The sequence below is a fragment of the Hyaena hyaena genome, unplaced genomic scaffold, assembly GCF_003009895.1.
Source record: "Hyaena hyaena isolate Hyena2069 unplaced genomic scaffold, ASM300989v1 scaffold_37, whole genome shotgun sequence".
Lineage (NCBI taxonomy): Eukaryota > Metazoa > Chordata > Mammalia > Carnivora > Hyaenidae > Hyaena > Hyaena hyaena.
Genome location: NW_024080669.1, coordinates 4,776,512 through 4,792,266, shown reverse-complemented (window position 1 = coordinate 4,792,266; position 15,755 = coordinate 4,776,512).

The following is a 15,755-nucleotide window of genomic DNA, read 5'->3' as shown; positions in this document are numbered from 1 at the left end:
AGACTGTGCTTGGATGACCCCGGGGTACCCAAAGGTTGGCTAATCAGAGCATTTCTGTTGCTTCTACTTACTATTAGTCAGCCCACAGGCCAAGACTTCTGCTCCGATGCTCTGCTCCGGAATTTTTTCTCACTCTATCATTTTCTGGGCTGACTTTCTGGCGTGACCTTTAAATCCTTAGCAGTTGGGACTTCGGCCCTGAAATTCAACAATGATGGCATCTCTAGGATGGAATCCTATTCACCTTCTTTCCTGGGGCTGATTCCATCCCTCCACCTTCCTCTGCTCACTCCAAGAGTCTTGCTACCTATAGATGAGCGTGCTATAGCCCTACATCTTTGGCCTCACTTGATCTCTGATCTCTAGAATCCCTCAGACCTTCATCTGCTTTTGCCTGATTTTGTGTGAACAGACATATATATGACACTAGACTTGTTTGGCCCGCCCCTAGGTCCCAGCCAGCAAGGTTCGGCCAGCTGCTCTCCGGGCATAGGGACTACCTGAAGCAGTGTAAAGGCTCAGCGGCTTCTTGCTCCACCATCCCCTTATAGGGTAGGTTGTGGTGCCTTTCCTGGGCAGGAGGTCTGGCTGGGTATGCATGTGTGTGCACACACACGAGCGTGAAAGGGACAGAGGGCAATTTAGTTCTTTAAGCGTTTGAAGTGAGGTGCTTAGAGAATATTCACAGAAAGGTTTCCAGTAGACGATCGAAGTACAAAGGTAGAATTCAAGGGAGAAGTCTGGATTGCAGACTCCAACTTGGGAGCTATCAGGACATGTGAGATCACTGAATCCACGCGTCTGCCCAGGAAGATCATGAAGAATGAGAGTGGATGGGAGCCGAGGCCCCACGTGAGCTGCCGTGGGATCTGAGAAGTAGCTGGGGAAACAGAAATAGAATGTGAGAAGAGGGGCTTCCCCAAAGGCAAGAGGGAAATGAATTCTAAGAGAGAGGAATGGTCAGTAAGGTATGGCTGAAAAGTGACCGGGGGGTTAGTCACAGAACAGCATGGATGATTCTGGAAAGAGCAGTTTCAGTGATGTTGGGGCGAAAGCCAGCTGAAGTAGGCTGTGGAGTGAACGAGGGGTGAAAAGTGAGGATGCTTTGGAAAAGCTGCCCGAGAAGACAGGAGGTGGGACCAGGGTAGCTAAAGAGGAATGCAGATTGCGGGGGGGGGGGGGGGGGGGGGGGGGGGGGGGGGGGGGGGGGGGGGGGGGGGGGGGGGGGGGGGGGGGGAGGGGGAGGCTGGCTTGATGTTCTTGTTAATGGGAGAGACTTGAATAGTTTCGAGACTTGAGTGGAGTGGACCAAGGGAGTCAAATATAATGAGTGAAACGTAATGGTTAGGGAGGGGGAAACGGATGGAGAGAAATTCCTGGGGAGGCCGCAGGGCAGGGGCCACTGAGCACAGGTGGGGAGATAAGCCTTCGACAGGACAGGGACCCTCTGTGCTTTTGGACTGGATCTAGCAACCAACTATTCAACAACGGGCATGGCCAGGAGGGCGTCAGGTGGTGCATCGGTGGCCTACAATCTAACATTTGGCAGAGATAATCCACACAGACAAATTAGAGTTGCCTGAACTTGAAATCTCTAAAATAATGAAAGTCTCCAAGTGGCATTTCATGGGCTCTGACCCACATTGGCGGTGACCCGTGATGGGGCAGGAGGGAGGGCAGGTGACCCTGAAATGCTGCCGCATGGCCCCTGCCTCGTGCTAATGGAAGATGTAAATCTTTCCAGGAGGAGAGGCCTACCTCGGAGGCGCTGCTCTCCCAAAGGGAGTGCCGGGCAGGGGCTTCCCTGGGGACGGACGGTGAGGTGCCTCCAATGGGGCTTCTCCTTGCCCGCTGCCATTTTTCTTCATTATTTCTGCTATGTCACCCGTCATGTTGTCAGTTTCCTTTCAGAACGGCGATAAATGGCGCCTCTCATGTGGTGTCCTTAGGGGACACCTGTTATTTATTTCGATGATGGGCAAGATGCCACGGCTAATTAAGAAAAATTGTGGGCTGCCCACCGCCAAGCCGTAGTTCCTTGTCAGCTCAGTCCCACAGTCCTTCACCCCACATTGGGGCCATTCCCCCACCAAGGGCTCGTGGGGGCCGAAGACAAGGAATAATGACATCACTCCCTCCCACGACCCCTCGAAGGAGTTGCGTACCTGTCTTCCTGCTGACGCACAGGGGCAGTCAGAGGCCTATGCTGGCCCCTCCACAAAGCCTCAGGCCTCCGGGGGGCCGATCCAGCCATCTCCTGCTGTCCACCCCGTGAAACCCAGACACTCCGCCAGCAGCGTTTTCTCCCTCATGACTTGGCAGGGAAAGAAAGGTCACTTTCTGTGGCCAGGGCCTCCTGGCCACAATGACCCAGATAACTGAAATGACACCTTGCGTGTGCCTGGATTACCTGAGTCAGCCTCGTCTGTTTCCCAGAACGCAAGCCATTGCCGCCCCACCCACGTGAGGCTCGTCTCTTCTGAATTCTCCACATTTCTGGGCCCTGTTGAAAGAGGCAGGTTTATGGGTGGGAAAGATCTTACTCAAGAGAGGCAGCTCCTGCCCCCTGGGGCCAGAAAGGCAAGAAAAGGGCTCAGGTAGAAGGGGGATGGTTATGGGGGAATTGGGAGGTATCAGAATGGGGGTGTGGACGGAATGTTCTGTGGAGACTTTAAGGGGGTGGCGCAAGGTGGGGTTTGAGTGGAGACTTACCCTCGGACCAAACTGGATACTTCCTGTGCTTTCTGGACCCTGGGTATTTCGAAACTCTTGGCAGAAAATTTCATTTAACCTCTGGTGCCCGAGTCACCTCTGTGCCTTGTGGACTCTCTATGGTCCTGACAAAAAAGGCCAAGTGTCGCTGGGACTCAAGAGCGAGGCAGGGGAGACAGGTAGGACTGCTGTTGGAAGAGGCTGGCCGGAGGTTGGGTCCAAGCCCAGTGTGAAGGCGCCGGGCGCTGTCTGTGCCCCACATGGGAGCCGGAAGAAACGTGAGCCTCAGGCCTGGACCCGCTCTATCAGGCTCATCGCGCCTTCTCCATCCATGGGGTTTGCTGGGCTTCCAGCCTTCCTGCTGCTCAGGCTATCAGAGCACTGCCCGAGAAGAAATTACATTGTATTCTGAGACTCTGATAACTTCAGAGCAGGCTGTTTTCTTCACACTGGGACCCAGGACAGCCCCCCACCCTCTTCCATCTCTTCTTCGATTTCAGGTTGTGCTTGCTTTAACGCAGAGCCTGGAGACAAAGGCCCCCTGTGTGTGACTCCCTCCTCCCGCTCGCCCTCTGTGGCCGCTCCCTGCCCCCGCCCAGCCCTGACACACTCTGATGGGACGATGGGACGATGGGACAAGACCAGCAGCCCGCAGAGATGTGATCCCCGGCTGGCACGGCAAGGACCCAGCCGCTTCAGGAATTGCAAATGCGTCCAATTAGAATCAGCAGGGCTAATCTGAGCACAGGTCGCTGCAATACTGAAGGAAATAACAATTTGCTGGGTTTCTCTGACTCCTCGGGTCCCTGAAAGAAAGCAGTCATGAGGAGAAAGGGAACAAAGGAGAAAAGGGGAAGGAAGACACACACAGACGCGTGGGTTTGGACGTGAGTCTGCCCTGCCCAGGCCTGCAGCCTTGCTGGCTGCTTTCTGCACACACATGCCGACACCCAGTCTCACCTCTGCCAAGATTCCTGGTCAGATGCAACTTGTCGAAACCACTGGGAATCCCTCAGAAGATCCTTACATTCTAGATCTGGATCTAATCCTAGAGATGAGGGTTAGCCCCTCCCAAATCCAGACGGACACTGGGTTAAGGGTCCCGTAGGCAGTGAGGAATGCTCTTGTGGAATGAGCAAAGGGGCCCTTATCATTCCTAGAGGTGCAGGCCTTTGGAAACCTTCAGGCACTATGTTTTGTTATTTTTCATAGGCAACAGAGCAGCTGAGTGGCTCTGAGCAGCTGACCAGCTCCTTATGGTCAACCCTTAGGCTAACAGGTTTGGTATAAAACAAAGGAAGGGGAACATGTCGAAACCAGAGCATAGCAACAGAAACCTCTTGGAAACTCTAGGAAGCCGAGACTCCGCCAGCGGGTTTGAGACAGTGACTATTGGCAGGAAGAGTGTGCCGCTGGGCTAATGCACAGTGCCGGGGCTGAGCTTGGGGACGGTGGCCGCGTCCTTGGTCAGCACCTCCAGGCTCCCCTGGACGGCAGCGTCAGCCCCGCGTGTAACCTCAGCCTGGCCAGTCTCCGCTGTTGTCTGAGGTCTCAGGAGTCCAGTTTGGCAGCTTTTCTGGATCTCCATGATTCTGGAAAATGTTTCTCCGTGATCGGGATTTTCTATCTTCTCTCTGAAAGAATACGCTATTTTTGCCTCAGTTCAGTTCAGTTAGTGAGAACTGGGCCTTAACGTGTGTCTAAGAGTTCACCGGGCAGATGTTGTGTTTTGTTTTCGTTGCATTCATTCAGCAAGCACGTATGGGTGGTTTAGACTGTACGTGTTTACAAAGATGAGGTCCCTGACTGCAAGGAAGATACAGTTCAATGCAGGAGGCAGACAAAAATAATTAACTATGGTAGAAGGCTGAATGAAATAAGTCCGAAATAGCAGCATTTGAAATGACTTGGGCCTGGAAATTCAGTCTGCGGCTGAGTCTCAGCCGAGGTCTGGCTACCTTGGAAGTGTGGCCACCGGGCTCCGCTGGTTCTCAATGAACTCGGTATCATTCAACATTTCATTCCTTCCTCTGAATGTCTGCTTTATTCCTCCTGCCAAGAATACCTTGATGTGCTTTTCTTTCAACCAAATGACAGTAATGATCGTTTCTGAATGCCTGGTGCTTGACATGTATCTTCAGGGCTTGGAAAAGTCATTGTATTAGTAAGTGGGAGGACCTGGATTTAGCCCCAGGATGACTCATTCTTTTTTTTTTGTTTGTTTGTGGGGGCGGGGAGAGAACCTGAGTCAGGGAGGGGCAGAGAGAGGGAGACAAAATCCCAAGCAGGCTCTGAGTGCTGTTGGCACAGCCCAAATCAGGGCTCAAACTCACAAACCATGAAATCACCACCAGAGCCAAAGTCAAGAGGCAGACATTTGACGAACTGAACTACCCAGATGGCCTCACGATGTCTCATTCTTTTTTTTTTTAATTTTTTTTTAATGTTTTATTTATTTCTAGGAGAGAGAGAGAGACAGCATGAGCAGGGGAGGGTCAGAGTGAGGGAGTGACAGACTCTGAAACAGGCTCCAGGCTCTGAGCTGGCAGTCAGCACAGAGCCCGACGCGGGGCTCGAACCCACGAACCGCGAGATCATGACCTAAGCGAAAGTCGGACGCTTAACCGACTAAGCCACCCAGGCGCCCCTCTTTTTTTTTTTTTTTTTAATATTTATTTATTTTTGAGAGAGAGACAGCGCATGAGCAGGGGAGGGGCAGAGAGAGAGGGAGACACAGAATCAGAAGCAGGCTCCAGACTCTGAGCTGTCAACACAGAGCCCTATGTGGGGCTCGAACTCACAAACTGCGAGATCATGACCTGAGCCGAAGTCAGGCACCTGACTGAGCCACCCAGGTGCCCCTCACGATGTCTCATTCTTAAGTGCTCTTACTTTTGTATCCGTTTTAGGCTTGAATTTAACTGCTCAAAAACCATTTTGGAACGAGATGGGTATGAATAATGTTTTAAAAATCTTCCTTAAGTCTTTTAATGGTCTTAAAAGTTAGACCACGGGGTGCCTAGGTGGCTCAGTTGGTTGAGCATCCGACTTTGGCTCAGGTCATGATTGCACGGTTCGTGGGTCTGAGCCCCGCATCGGGCTCTGTGCTGACAGCTCAGAGCCTGGAGCCTGTTTCAGATTCTGTATCTCCCTCTCTCTCTGACCTTCCCCTGCTCACACTCTCTCTCTCTCAGAAATAAATAACACATTTAAAAAACCCACACACATGCACAAAAAAAAAAGTTAGACCACAGTATTCACTTTTTGGGAAGTAGACAGACTGAACCTTGCTTGAAATTAAGATAGCAACACCAGACAGTTCCAGGATGCTTTAAATTTTTCAAAGACCTTGCATCTACATTATAGCATTTCTTCCAATTAACCATTTATGTATACATTCAGATGGCATCAAGATTAGTTACCCCAAATATAGCATCTATTCAAGTAACATTGAATAATGACTAACTCTAATTCATGACAGGCACTTTCCCAAGTGCTTACATATATTAATTTATGAGAACCTATAAGGAGTCACGATTGCAATGACCAATTCCAAGATGAGAAAACTAAGACACAGCATGCTAAGTACCTTGCCCTGAATCACAGAACCAGTAAATGCAGAGCGGGGACTTGAACACAGGTAGTGTGTCTTTTAGGTATTATGCTATACTAAGGAGAACTCCTTCAGCAATGTCTTGAGCCAGGTTTCCAGCTATAAAGGTTCAGCTTTTCATCCCAGTTCCTGGCTAGCTGAAGATCTGAAGCTTGTATGCTTGACTTATTTCTTAGGAGTTTCCAGGGGCAAGATGTGTTTTAAGTCTTTAGTGGTGATCAGGTGGCTTTAGGCAAAAAGGCTTAGACATAAAGTTGTATAAGAGCATGGCATTTGGGGGCAACAGTGCTCTGTAGGAATGGCTGCAGGTGCAAAGGCTAGACTAATGCAGATGAGTATGAAAGTGACTCGGAATCCCAGCGTGTGCAGGGCCTCACACTCAGATGCGAAGGAGTAATCACGTTGCACCGAAAGCAGTGTGGGTCCGCTCTAGGGTTGAAAGCAAGGGACAGGCACCGTTGGGGTGGTTCACTCCGGATCTGCACTAGAATCAGAAATTATTCATGTATCAGTACGAGGAATGAAGTAGAAGGGATAGCTGGCTGGTTTTAGGAAGCTTTTGCTGTGGTTCAAACAAGAGATGAGGAGATGAAGACATGAGATTATGGCCATTGCCAAGCTAAGACAGTGGCAGGGAGAACAGAGGAGACAGGACAGACTTGAGGGCTATTTGAGGATAAGTGGACAAGACTTTGTAACTGGATTTGAAGAGAAAGAGAGAGAGAGAGAGGATGTGCTCATTCCTGAAGTTTCTGTCTTGGCTCACTTGGGAGATGGTGGCACTATTAACTGTGAGAGGGAATACAGGGGTAACTAGTTTTTATGCGGGAGATAATCAGTTTGGTTCTGGAAATTTTGCTCTTGAAGTGCTCTGGGGAAATCTAGTTGTAGCCACCCTATAGGTACTTAGAAATAGTGTTTCTTATAAATCAATAACAAAGAGAACATCTTTATAGAATAAAATGTACAAAGACAACAAAAATGCAATTTTCCAAAAAATAAGACATGCAAGGAGACAATAAACAAATAGAAAAATAAAGAAATACTTTTGAAATGATAAGAAAAAAATATAGGCAAGATTAAAAACAATGCTGTTTATCTAGTCTTAGCAAGGGTTTGGGGAAACATACTCTCACCCTCTGCTGGTAGGAATATACGCTGGTACAATCTTATTCGAAGGTACCTTGACGATATCTTTGAACAGCCTTAAAAATATTTGTATGTTTGTTCCCAGGTGTTTAGCCACAAGAATGCTACATTGCTGTGTTGTTTTTGGTAGTGGGAAATGTTGAAACAAGGCTAATAGAAGAGATTGTAAGAAAAGTTTGAAAAAATGTAATACAATTGTACTATGGAATGCGGTATAGCCATTCAATAACCTAGAATTACAATAATTTTATTTTATTATTTTTTTAATGTTTATTTTTGAGAGAGAGAGACAGACAGAGACAGAGACAAAGAGTGAGCAGGAGAAGGGCAGAGAGAGACGGAGACCTAGAATCTGAAGCAGGCTCCAGGCTCTGAACTATCAGCACAGGGCCCGACATGGGGCTCAAACTCGTGAACTGCGAGTTCATGACCTGAGCTGAAACTGGAGGCTTAACCGACGGAGCCAACCAGGTGCCCCATTAAATACAAAAATTAAACAAAAAGAATTAGCAAGTCATTATGTGAAGCATAATCACGATTTTTGAAGAAAATACATTTATACACCCCAAGTGAAGTATTTTGCACAGAAAAAGTTGATGGAGATAGGTATACTTCAGAATATCAGTAGTGATTATCTCTGGAAGCTTGAATTGCAGGTTTTTGTATTTTGTCTTCTTTTCTCACACCCACATTTCCTAATCTTCTGCAGAAACCATATGTTCTTTGTGCGATTTCAAAAAGTAACTGAAGATCTCAAGTATTGGATGATGGAGATTATATTCACAAAATGAATGGATCTGAAGCTTGGGCGGAGGTGAGTAGTGAGGAGAAGAAATCAGGAGTCATTGGCTCGTTGGTGAGGGTGGATGAAATCAACCAGGAAGAGCAGGTAGAGATAGAACCAAGGACTGAATTCTAGAAAATGATGACCTCTGCGGAGTCAGTGAAGGAGCCTGAGAGGGGGGTGATGGAGAAGCTATGGCCAAACCAGTTAGTAGCTTCCTGTGATGAAGACCCAAGAAAGAGCGATGTCTTAAAGAAAGAAGTAGCAAGTTTGTTGTGTGCAACACAGAATTCAGCCAGTTGATGGGCTGAGGAGCGGTTCCTGGGCATAAAAATGAGCTGGTCCAAGAGATCTCGGTGGGTGAGGTTCAGGAGAGGTTAGGAGACAGAAGCCGATGGCTCTAGGCTGGGAGGTGAATGCACAGCAGGGAATGGAGAGGACATGTGGAGACGGCTCTCTGGGGCATCTCGGTGGGTAAGAAGATGAGAGGCCAGTACGTCTGAGGGAAGCCGAGCCAAATAATGGGAGGAGAGTCGAGCATGCTTTTAGGCTGAGTTAAAGAAGCTGTTACTGGAGAAGAAATTGAAGAGATGAGGAAAAGTGGAGAGAACTAACTTGAGGGAAATACAAGAGGAAGGAGTAAAGAGCACATGTGGGTGGAATGGCCCTGGGCTGATGGAGGGGTCTGTCCTGGAAGGGAGGAAGATCATCTCTCGCCTTGGGGTGGGAGGGAAGGCGACCCGGTGCCGCACTGAGCTGCCCACATCTGCCCTTCAGGTCTGCAGGCTTTGTCCACCCCATGCTGGCCATCCCCTCCTGCTCTGAGAATGGTCGCAGTTGAAAACACTTGCCTCACGCAAGGCTACACCTGTTTTGGGGGCATCCCACACACCGTGAAGGTCCAGCTCCATCCTTTCAATCCAAACAGCACCGAGGGCCATTTCCACTCCAGAGCTGTCTTCGGGGACGGCCGAGACCTTGCTGTGGCTGCACCACAGCCCCGCTTCTCCCTGTGCTCAATCTTGACCACACCCCTCCCCACACAAGTATGGTTCCAGAGAGCGCCCCCTGATGAACTATGTTCTTTCTCAGACTCTGCTTCCCAGGGAACCCAGCCAGCGACAGAGAGTCTAAACTCGAATGGGGATGCAGATCAATTTGGGAAAGAAAAATTTCACACGTCATGTTTGATTTTCTTCTTTAAAACTGGAGGCAAGGTCGTTTCTCAAGAATAAGGGATGAATGTTATTCATTGCAATGTTTTAGCGCTAAAGGAAAAATTAAAAGTAACTAACGTGTGCAGCAATTAAGTGAACGGCTGAGCAAATTCTGACGCATTTGAACAAAATACATGATTATTAAGAATGCAGTGTATCGACATAGAAAAATTGTGGCTTAGTCGGAATAAGGAGACTCAAATCCAGGGAAGAGGTTTGAAAAATGGTTCAGAAGAGCCACCATGGAAACAGGAAAGGGAGCTTACTGGAGCGAGATGAAAGGAATGCAAATTGCCCGATGGTTCCAATCAGCTACTTATGTGACTCTTCCCAAGCTTGTTGACATGGCAGCAGTGGTGAAGAAGACAAAGCTGAATGACTATGGTGAGAAGAGCAGTCCTGTTCAAGAGAGATCATGCAGTTATGGTGATTCATGGTCTAGACTCTGGAATCGAGGTCATGGTTCAAATCCTGACAGGACCACTTAAGAATTAAGGGCCAGGCTGGTGTTTCGGGTGCATGACAAGTGCTGTTGATAGGGTCCTGCACTCAAGAGGTCCCATACCTGGTGTCAAAGTTCTGCTGACAGTGTCTTGGAATTCTTAATAATTTTATCTGCAAATTATGTTTTGTCAAGTCTGAGGGGAGAATGGCGCCTGTGTGCGAGGAGAGGAAATCCGCACCCATGCACGTTCCTTGCCTCATTTGCAGATAGCGTTCTGTAGCCGTGTGGCTTTTATAGCGTACTTAATTTGTAGTCACTTTGAGTCTTGTTGGACTCTCGTGCATCATGGATTCACCAACTTCTGTGCTCGTGTTTCATAGCAACATGTATATAACTGACAGCACCAATGAGGCCACCCTTGCCCTTTACCAAGAACTTGCTCTGGACACAGGGGCAATGGCATTCTAAGAAAGATAGCCAACCAAGGAGCACTATCATATCCTTTCTCAAGCCCTTACTTTCCTGCATTAGCCAAGCACTTATGCTGCAAATCTTGCCATCCGAGGGAAAGGAAAGATAAGGCAACACAGAGTTTCCTTTTCTCTGTCTTTCCTGACTCACTAGTAAGCTGAAGATAAGGGGTATTGATAAAATGCGTGCTTCATGTGTCCACTGCTCTGGTAAGAGTCATGTACAAATGCACATCCAAGCTATGAAGTGCCGTAGTTCTGTATATGAGTTAAATGCTCTTATATTTGCATTTAAGACTGGCATTGTGGGGTGCCTGGGTGGCTCAGTCAGTTAAGTATCTGACTTTGGCTCAGGTCATGATCTCATGGTTTGTGAGTTCGAGCCCCATGTCAGGCTCTGTGCTGACCACTCAGAGCTTGGAGCCTGCTTCCGATTCTGTGTCTCCCTCTCTCTCTCTCTGCCCCTCTCCCCTCTCACTCTGTCTCTCTGTCTCTCTCTCAAAAATAAATAAACATTAAAACAATTAAAAAAAATAAAGACTGGCATTGCACAATATAAAGATTAACTGTAAAACTTATGCTAATCATTTTAAAATTTTAACTTTACTTAGAAGGATGATTTCTCCTATTATGTTTTAAAAGTATTAAAATGCTTTTAATCTTTTTTAAAGTTTATTTATTTATTTTGAGAGAGAGTGCAAGAGAGAGGAAGGGGCAGAAAGAGAGAGGGAGAGAATCCCAAGCAGTCTCCACTCTGTAAGCACAGAGCCCGACGCAGGACTCAATCTCACCAACCATGAGATGATGACCTGAGCCGATATCAAGAGCTGGATGCTTAACTGACTGAGCCACCCATGTGCCCCAGTAATAAAATATTTTTAAAGAGAAAAGCTTTATATTATGACCTTTAAGGATATCTCCCCCCAGCCTCCCCCTACACACCCAATGTCTGAACAAGGGGCCCTGCATTTTCACTTTGCACTGGGCCCTGCAAATTATGTAGCTGGCTCTGGCTGTGAGGCCTTGGCAAGTAACTCAACTTCATTTTCTTTATCTGTAAACTGATTTTAAAAAATGAAGAGAGTTAGTACACACACAGAACTTTCCATAGGGCCTAGCATAGATAATGCCATGTATTTGCTAGTCTTCGTGGAGAAATGGCTCCAGGGCTGAATCTGGAAGTAAAGGAAGCAAGCCCTGGTCAGGAGAAGATGGGAAGAATGCAAAAGCAGAGATCTTGAGGAGGGTAGGATCTGTGCTAAAGGAGTCACAGATGGAAAGAGAAGCTGGGTTTGGAAAGTGGGCTTTTTGAATTTGACATTGGAACAGTTTTCCGTGAGGACAAGTTCTAGGGTGTTGCCTTGGCAGGGGGTCACTTAAATGGAATGGAGGTTAAATTTGCTGGAGGAAAAAGAAATCACAAAACTCTGAGGTTAACTTATTGGATGAGTTATCCACTTGAACACTAACGCCATTTGGGATGACGACAGAGATTCAGGTGGGGAGAAGAGTTATGAGCCTGGGGTCAAAGATCTACAGGAATCTGTGAAAGTGATTGAGGTCAGGGAATGGCTGCATCGGGAAGAAGGTAGTGCAGCTGGATGTGCTCAGAAGCCTCACGAGAGAAGCACAGCGGAACACAGCTATCTGTTCCAACGCGAGGCTAGTCTCCAAAAGGCCGAAAACAAGAGCAGCTAAAATTTAATATAGGAAGGACCAAAAGCATGTATTCAATCCTAAAGGCAAGTAGGTTGAAGCCAGAGATTAATAGGGAAAACACTAAGATTTGATTAGGAGATAATAGGATCATAGACACAGACGTGAGCCAAAGATGAGAGAAGAGCAAATCGAAGAAACAAACGGAATGCAGGGAGTTGGGAAATCCGTACAGAGAGGTCCGATGACTGGATGAGGCCCATCAAGCTCATCCGGGATCCAGTTACATGCCTGCTGGCTCCTGCTGCAGGGATTCTTACGCAGCTCCTGGGAGCCCGTGTGAGCTGTTGAAAGCCCATCTTCCCCTTGCCCACAGAGGGTAATCACTGCTGCTGAGTTCGCTGGAGGCAAGCGGCCTGCCACCCACCAGTGGGTTGGTGAGTCTGTAAGAAACACATGCATATAAACACAAGCTCAGAACAGACTCCCGAGGCTGCCAGTGCCTGCTATGTTTTAGGGCACCCTCATATTTAGTAAAACAAAACACTTGGGCTTTTCTGGTCTCAGAGGGTGGAGGTGAGGTGCCCTCAGTCTGGTCCTTAGACGCCCTCTGTGATCCTTGCCCAGACCCACACAGGTGAGCTGGTGCTTTCCCTGCTGCTTTAGTCATTGGAGGCCTTCATGGAGGCCCCAAGGCCACGGCCAAGGTGCTCAGTCCTCACAGGCACCTAGGAGCTCTCCCCACCCGACATCTCCCTCCTCAGAGGTGTTGTGCTCCCTGGGGCTCAGGTGTCTGCCTCTCTAGAAACCGTAAGCCCCCTCCTTCTCCTTCTTTCCCTTTCTGAGGATCCAGTCATCCTCTCCAGGGTCAGAGGCAGGCCCTCCTGCTTGGCCAGCCCTCCCCTTTGCAAACCCTGCACCGAAAAGCCACCCAGATCCTCCCCTATATGACAGATCCTATTTAATCATTTGGTTGTCCCCAAGTTCTAATGGAAAACATGGCACCTGGCGACTTGTTTGTGCTCTGAAACGGAGGTAAGCGATATTCACCGAGTGAAGAAATGTAGACCGCAAGCACACAAAGGCCTGCGGAAGGGACAGAAAGAGGGGTGGAGAGGAGGGAAGGAAATACCTTTCGTGCCTTTGTGTTGAGCCTACTGTGGAGAAAAACAAGACGTAGGTAATTTCTGAGTCAGTTATTCTGCTCCATTAAAGCCTCAATAAATTGCCCTGCTGTATGCAAATTCTATGGGATGTGAATGTGGTGTTCGGTAGATTGAGGGAGGGGAGCGGGATGAAGACGCGGAGCTCCTTAGGGATCCCAGAGACCAGCCACGGTTGCTGGGAGAAGGATGCTGAGCCTGAGACAGGGACTGACCAGGCCTTGGGCGTCTACTCCCCGCTGAGGAGCCAAGTTCTTACCATGCCCAGTGACCTTCCGCTTCCTGCAGCTCCCCAGAAAATGACATTACACCCATTGCTCCGTGCATTCAGGCATACAAATGGATATCAGAACACATGTGCCTGAGGTTGGGGGTGATAAAGAAAATGCATTTCGGAGCCAAATACAATAAGCAAAGTGCACAAGCCTTCTCGGGATTACTTATTAGCCAAGGGAAAAGGGAGTTGGGGGAGGGTGTGGGAGTCCTGCAGCCACGGAATCCAGGCAGACCCTGGGCTTCCACTCCCATGTCTGGTAACAAGATGGAAAAGTTAGAACACTTTTTTTTTTTTAATGGGAAAACAGCCGTCTTGGGTCTCTTGTTCCCAGTTAACACTCACGACACCACCTGAGCTCTTAACTCAGTGCCAGGGTCAGAGAGAGACTCTGAAAATAATAGCAGCTGCTATGTTTTGCCCAGAAGCCACATCTTTTTTTTTTCTTCCCCTCTGTGCTTTCTCTGTTTTGCCTCATTCATTTCCAGAAGTGGTAGCAGGACGTGCTTTTTGTTTTCTGTGTGTGTGTGTGTGTGTGTGTGTGTGTGTGTGTGTGTCTTACAACCCTGTTAAGGGGCATTAGTATGGAAATCAATATTTGTTTCAAATGTGAAATTTACAGGAAGGGCCTGAGGGAGGGGAGAGAAGTTGAGGCAGATAGCTGGAATGCTCAGGAAAAGGGCCTTCTTGGAGAATGGCCAGCCAACGGCAAGGGAGGAGGCCACCCGAGGGTCGCTCCTCTGGCAGCGCAGGGCCTAACTGCGAGTGGCTCCTTGGAAAGTCTGGGGCAGGGGCTGATGTGGAAGCTCAGAGGGAGGCTGGAAGGTAGGCTGGGTAGGTCTAAGGATTACCTTTTGAGAAATGGTGGAGGCAGTAATCCTGGGCCCACCTGCCAAGGGGTGAGCTCAGAATGGTACCAGGCCAGCCCTGATGTCCAAACAGGACTTTGCATACGGTGGAGATTCTAGAACTCCGTCAGGAGGCAGAACTTTGCTTCAGGAAGGTTTCTGTAGTTTGCCTCAGAACCCTCTGCAGTGGCTCAGGCATAGGGACGGGTACATCCCCTGGGAGGGCCAGAGAGAGCCAGCTAGGCCTGGGTAAGACGATGGGAAGTTGACCGCGTGGACAAGGTGCAGGGTCATTCTCCAGCCTCACACCCTACCAGGAAACCGGGGCGGGAGCCCTCTGCGCTGCCTGGGCCATCACGAACAGGGCCAGCTGACACTCGGTGAGCACGTGGTGGACTCAGACCCTCCAGATACCGGGATCAGGACAGCAGAATTCAGACTGTGCCTCCTGGTATGAATGGAGCTCTCAGACGCCCCACACAGGAGCCAGCTTCCACTCAGAGCCTCGCAGAGTCTGAGCCTGCAGATTAAAGGTCCTCGGGGCCTATAACTGGATGGAGCTGAAACGTGGCAGGGCCTGATAGACTCAGAGAAAGACCAGGACCGGGAGAATTGGCACTCAGTGGCTCTCCCACCCAGTCTGCCTCTGCGGGGGGAGGAGAAGGTACATACAGTGTAAAGCAGCAGCAATCCAGGGCCTGACTACTGGCCGGGGATGGTGGCCGTGAAATCCTCAGAAAATCACTGCCCTTGCCATGCCTCAGTTTCCTTACCTTAAAGAAATCGTATTTCATAGATACAAATCTCATCTACATCTTAGGTTTGTGAGAAATGCTCTAAAAATTTCTTGAAATCAACTTGAAGCCAATTCTGACTTCCCATTCTACTGGGCAAGTTGGAAATTCTGTCATTTGACCCATACCTTTTGGCTTTCACTGCAACCAAGTACTGCTCCAGGCACAGAATATATGAGCCAAAGGGATAGGATTCTTGCTTTCAAGGAGTTTGCATTCTGTAGGGGATGGCAGGGGGAGGGAGGGGTGTGTGTGTGTGTGTGTGTGTGTGTGTGTGTGTGTGTGTGTGTGTAGGGGACAGACAACAGCCGTGTAAACAAACGAATCAACCAATGAGTATGATTTCAGGAAGAGGTAAATGTTGTGGTTTAGTGGAGCCCATTAATGACACAGTCTTCCTAGCCTGAGCTCTGTGTCACTGAGAGCAGATATGTGAGTCAGACAGTGGAGGCCCAGACACCAGCTTTATGGCTCAGCAAAGCGAGGTTGGAGAATGCGGCTCAGGACTTCAGCGACAATGGGCTCCATGGTGCTAGACCCGGGGATTAGACAGACTCGCACGCCTAGCCCCAGGCAGCAGCGGTCAATCACAGGCCTCCCCGCAGCGGGGCAAAGCCTTTAACCACGGGG